Consider the following 5,613-nt stretch of genomic DNA (forward strand, 5'->3'; position numbering starts at 1 on the left):
AATCCTCAAAACCGCAACCATCAGAGGAGAAATATGTAGATTGAGTGTACAAAAATTGGGCTTCTTATGAAAGAAGGACATGATACACAAAATTAACAGACAAGTGACAACCTGGAAGAATATATTTGCCACCTCTAAAACTCAAGGAATTCATACGTAGAATATAGAGAGAACTTCTATGTATCAACAAGAGTTGATTGGAAATCCAATAGATTGATAGGAAATCCAACAGAAAAGTGGACAAAAAATTAGAATAGACAAATCACAGAAGGAAGAATGCCTAACAAATCTATGAAAAGATGCTTGAACTCCCTAGGAAGCAGATAGTGCGGTTAAAATAACAATGAGATACTACTTTATAAAAATTTTAAAGTTTAATACCAAGAACTGGTAAGAATGCGGGGGAAGGGTTACCTCAAAGGCTCTTGGTTTGCGACAGTGAACGATGCAACCAGTAATTATGCAACTAAATATGTCCCAGCAATCACACTCCTGGGAATACACTCCGCAAAAACTTGCATGCGAGTCTTTATTGGAACCTGTGTGAGGGTGTGCCTCTCAGTGCCATTTGCAGTGGCAGGGAGTAAGCTGGGGGCTGGTGGTCAGGGAAATAACTCTATCAAGTGGAATGTATGCAGTCAGGGCATAACTAAGCAGCAGCCAGAATTAATGAAGCAGATATACATTCAGCTATGTGGTCAGCTCTGAAGACATCGTGTCAAGTGGAAAAGGTGTGATACACGAAATAAAATCGGTAGCACGGAGCCCATGTAAATTTAAAACACTCTAAATAATATATGTCTCAAGCCTACTGGCGGATGCCTATGAGGAACACGGGATCAGAAATAAAGAGGAAAAAGAGGGCCTTGTGCAGGCCTAGGGTGACAGGGTGACCAATGCTATTCTCCACTTGCTTAGGGGAAAAAAACAAACAAAACAAACTCAGAACTGTTACGGCAGTCACACGAGAAGGTCACCAGACTGAGGGTGGCTCTGATGGTAGGCCTACATAAACAAACTGAAACCTAAACCAGAGTCAATCCTGCAGATGCCTCGAGGTTAAGAGGAACAACCAATCACAAACCGCCAACTAGACTTTCCCAAGTAACGCACTCCTTAAGTTATAGCCAATGAAATCATTACCTTGTTTTGCTTCTCTCTGAAAACCTTTCCCTTCGTTCCCACCAGTAGGGTGCTTCTAACTGCTTCCAGTCTGGCACTGCCTGATTCAAATCAATGTTAGCTCAAATAAACCCTTAACATTTTAATATACCTCAGTTTATTTTTGTTCTTGTTGCTGTTGTTGACAGAAAGTAGGATCCATCAACGGGCATGAATAAGGAGGGGGCAGCACCGAGGTTGTCATGAGTGCAGCGCCCACCATTTGTCCTGGGGGCCACAATTAGGGATGTCTTTGAACCCATAGCCATCTGGGATGAGCCGCTTCTCCGCCACCACGTTTTCGAATTTCTCCTCACTTCTTGGAGATGTGGATCTTCCGGCAGCCAGGGAACCTGAACTTGGCCCTGCATAGGGCCGGCCTCAGTTACATGCTCCCTTTTCTGCAGCTTGGCATGGATGGACATGACGACTGCCAATGTGGACCCAGGCCACTGTGCCCTGGGGCTTTCCAAAGTCACCTCGCTTACCTGTCTAGAGCCCAGATTGGAGATAGCATGAGGTCAGACATGAATGTCCACTGCAAAGGGCTGTCTCCAAGGTCCCTTAGGGCAACCCCAACACGCAACAGGCTGCATACACTACCCAGGAGGCTACTGTTTTCGGCCACGGCCCACCAGGCCCTCGTGGGGAAAGAGCACAGTTGGCTTCACTAGCGGCAGACTCTCTTTATCCTCCATTCCTTCCTCTCATACCTCCATTCCAGTCCAGTAGTAAATCCCTTATCTTCCAAATATATGCAGAATTCAATCATTTCTCATCTTTCCTACCAATACCACCCCAGGGCTTGGTCACCTTCACCTCTTGGCTGTTTTGGCAACAGTCTCCCAGCCAGTCTGCTTTTGTGTCTTCCTGCCTTTGGTCTGCTTGCTTCTTTTTCTTTCTTTCTTTCTTTTCTTTTCTTTTTTTTTTTTTTTTTTTTTAGTCCTCAGGGTTCATTTATTGATTTATTTATATAAGTAAAATACACAGGTACAGGCTATGAAATGTGAGAACTCTTATGTGAACAAACTATGCCATTCTCTCACCAACAAACATTTTGTGGCTTGCCATAGACTTTAGAACAAAAATATGTCATCCCCAAAGACCTTAAAAGTAGTACAAATCTGTACTTGTATTTCTTCAGTGTTTTTCTTGCCTTTGGAGTATTTCACCTAGTTTGCATCCTGATTATCATGTGAAGACTTTTCTGCTACTTCTGTTCATTATAACGGTTTCTGAATGTTTTTGAAATAAATTTATATTTAAAATATTATTGGATCAAAATTACGACAAACTTACCAGAAATGTAAATTAAATTTGACACTTTATTTGGGGAATTGGCAGAAGAGAAAAATATTTTGAAGTTTGAAATGAGAATACAAATAGTAAAAGAGCATAAAATAGGGGCGCCTGGGTGGCTCAGTCAGTTGAGTGTCCGACTTCAGCTCAGGTCATGATCCCATGGCTCGTGAGTTCGAGCCCTGCGTCAGGCTCTGTGCTGACAGCTCGGAGCCTAGAGCCTGCTTCAGATTCTGTGTCTCCCTCTCTCTCTGCCCCTCCCTGCTCATACTCCCTCTCTCTCTCTCTCTCTCTCTCTCTCAAAAATAAACATTAAAAAAATTTTTAATAAAAAAAATAAAAGAATATAAAATATCTAAAAGAGTTAAAATATTATGACAAAATATTGGCATTTTGGTTTCCACGAAGAAACCATTGGAGAACAGAGATTGGATAGCAATTATAACTTGAAAGGATAAATGCATTTAAGACAGTCAATTAGAAGCGAGCATGGTGATGGGGCACCTGGGTGGCTGAGCCCGTGTAGCCTGAACTCTTGGTCTCAGTTCAGGTCTTGGTCTCAAGGTCGTGAGTTGAAGCCCTGCACTGGGCTCAATGCCCAGCGTGGAGACTGCTCAACCGAGGCTGGTTGTCTCGCAGCTTCGAAGAATGAAGAGGTGGACACAAAATGAGCAGCAGGCAAAATTTTATGAGAGTATGAGACTAGAAAATAAGAATAGCATGAAAGCTCTCTGCAGAGGCGACGTTCAAAAGTAAATGCCCATGGTCTGCTTTCAACACAGCACGTAAAAGGAGCCTATTAAACAGAAGTCAGATTACATCAATTTCTGCTTTAGATCTTCCAGCTCCTGTCTCACTCAGCATGAAAGCAAAATCTTGGCGTCCACCAGCCACAACAGCCATACCCCCTAGTCCCTCTGTTCTTACCTTCTCATCTCTCCCCCTGGCCACTCACTCATGCCACACTGGCCTCTTGCCAGCCTAGAACATACCAAGTACACCCTTCATTCATGGCCCTTGCAGGGGTTTATAATTCTTCCTGGAGCATTCTTTCCCTAGAGTTCCAAACAGCTTCCTCCCTTACCCTGTCAGATCTTCATTCAGAAGTCTCAATGAGACCTTCTCTGAACACACTATTTAAGACTGCAACCCCTCAGACAAAAGAGCTGAACCAAACGGGCAAAAGATCTAAATGGACAACTTTCCAAAGGAGGTACGCCGATGGGAAATACGCACAAGAGAAGGTGCTCAGCATCATATGTCATTAAGAAAATGCAAATTGAAGGAAAGATGAGATCCCACTACACATCGACTAGAAGGGGCTAAAATTTCAAAAATTATGATAAGAACTGACAGCATCAAATGCTGGTGAGGATGGGAAGCAATAGGAACCCTCATTCATTGCTGGTGGGAATGCCACATGGTACAGCCAGGAGCACTGGAGGCGATGGCCCACACCTGTAGTCCCAGCTGCTTTGGAGACAGGAATTTCACTCGAGCCTAGGAGTTCCGGGTGGTATAGCACACTGTGCCAATCAGGTATCTGCACCATGTTGGGCTTTAACACAGCGACCTCCCGGGAGCGAGGGGACCATCAAGTTGCTTAAGGAGGGCTGAGCTAGCCCAGGTCAGAAATGCAGGAGGTCAAAACTCCCATGCTCATTAAACCGGTACAGCCGCTTGGGAAGGCAGTTTGGCAGTTTCTTACAAAGCTAAGCATAGACTTAGCATGCCAGCAATTGCACTCCTAGTTATTTACTCAAATGAGTTGAAAACTTTTGTCCACACAAAAATCTGCACGTGGATATTTATAGCAGCTTTCTTCACAGTTGTCGAAAATTGGAAGCAGCCAAGATATTCTTCAATAAGTGAATGGATAAACAAACTGTGGTACATCTGTACAATGGAACAGTATTCAGGGATAAAAAGAAAGGAGCAATCAAGCCACAAGGAGATACATAGAAAACTTAAAGGCATATTTCTTTTATTTTTTTTTTTTTAATTTTAGAAAGAGTGAGCAGGGGAGAGCAGCAGAGGGAGAGAGAGAGAGAGAGAGAGAGAGAGAGAGAGAGAGAGAGAGGGCCTCAAGCAGGCTCCACACTCAGCACAGAGCCCAACACAAGGCTTGAGAGCCTGACACAGGGCTCGATCCCATGACCCTGGGATCATGACCTAAGCCAAAATCAAGAGTCAGATGTTCAACCAGCTGAGCCACCCAAGCTCCCCTAAATGCATATTTTGAAAGTGAAAGAAGCTATTTGAAAAGGCTACATGTGGTATAATTAATTCCAAACCTCACATTCTGGAAAAGGCAAAAATGCAGAGATAGAAGGATCTGTGATTGGCAAGGATTAAAGGGAATGGAGAGCTGAACAAGTGGAGAACAGGGAATTTTTAAGGCAATAAAACTATTCTATGTAATACAGTAATGGTAGATACATGACATTATGCATTTGGCAAAACCCATAAAACTGTACAATACAAAGAGCAAACCCTAAAATGTACATTATGGACTTCAGTTAATAATCATGTGTTACTCCATGTGCCAACTAACTTGGATGTAAATCATAAAAAATAAATAAATTATTAGATTAAAATAATAATAATAATGTGTTACTACTGGCTCATCAATTGTAGCAAATGTATCACATTAATGAAAGATGTTAATAAAAGAGAAATCATTTGAAGGACATATGGGAACTCTGTACTCTATGCTCAGTTGTTCAGTAAACCCAAAAATATAGGCACAATATGCAGAAAAGACATGACGAATATATACTATATATTTAGGTGTATATCCTGTGTTATATATATATTTTATTTTTATGAAAGAGAGAGAGAGAGAGAGAGTAAGCAGGGAAGGGGGGAGGCAGGGAGAGAGAGAGAGAGAGAGAGAGAGAGAGAGAGAGAATCTTAAGTAGACTCCACACCCAGCCCAGAGCCCAAAGGGCTCAATCCCACAAACCATGAGATCATGACCCGAGCCAAAATCAAGAGTTGGATGTTCAACCAACTGAGCCACCCAGGTGCCCCTATATTTTCTATGTAATACAGCATATCTAATTGTAATAGATATTACAAATAGATACAAATTACGAATAGATACATATCTAATTGTAATTACCCAAATCTCAAAACGTAACAATTATACAA

General features: G+C 42.3%; 1 non-coding gene across 1 annotated transcript; it reads right to left on the reverse strand.

Moving 5' to 3' along the window:
* Positions 1–1,707: 1,707 nt before the first annotated feature.
* LOC125926042 (small nucleolar RNA SNORA70) lies at positions 1,708–1,841 on the reverse strand. Its single transcript, XR_007458974.1, has one exon. It is a non-coding gene; the product is annotated as a small nucleolar RNA SNORA70 (small nucleolar RNA).
* Between the last annotated feature and the right edge of the window lie 3,772 nt (positions 1,842–5,613).

The sequence above is a fragment of the Panthera uncia genome, chromosome F1 (assembly GCF_023721935.1).
Source record: "Panthera uncia isolate 11264 chromosome F1, Puncia_PCG_1.0, whole genome shotgun sequence".
NCBI classification, from domain to species: Eukaryota; Metazoa; Chordata; class Mammalia; order Carnivora; family Felidae; genus Panthera; species Panthera uncia.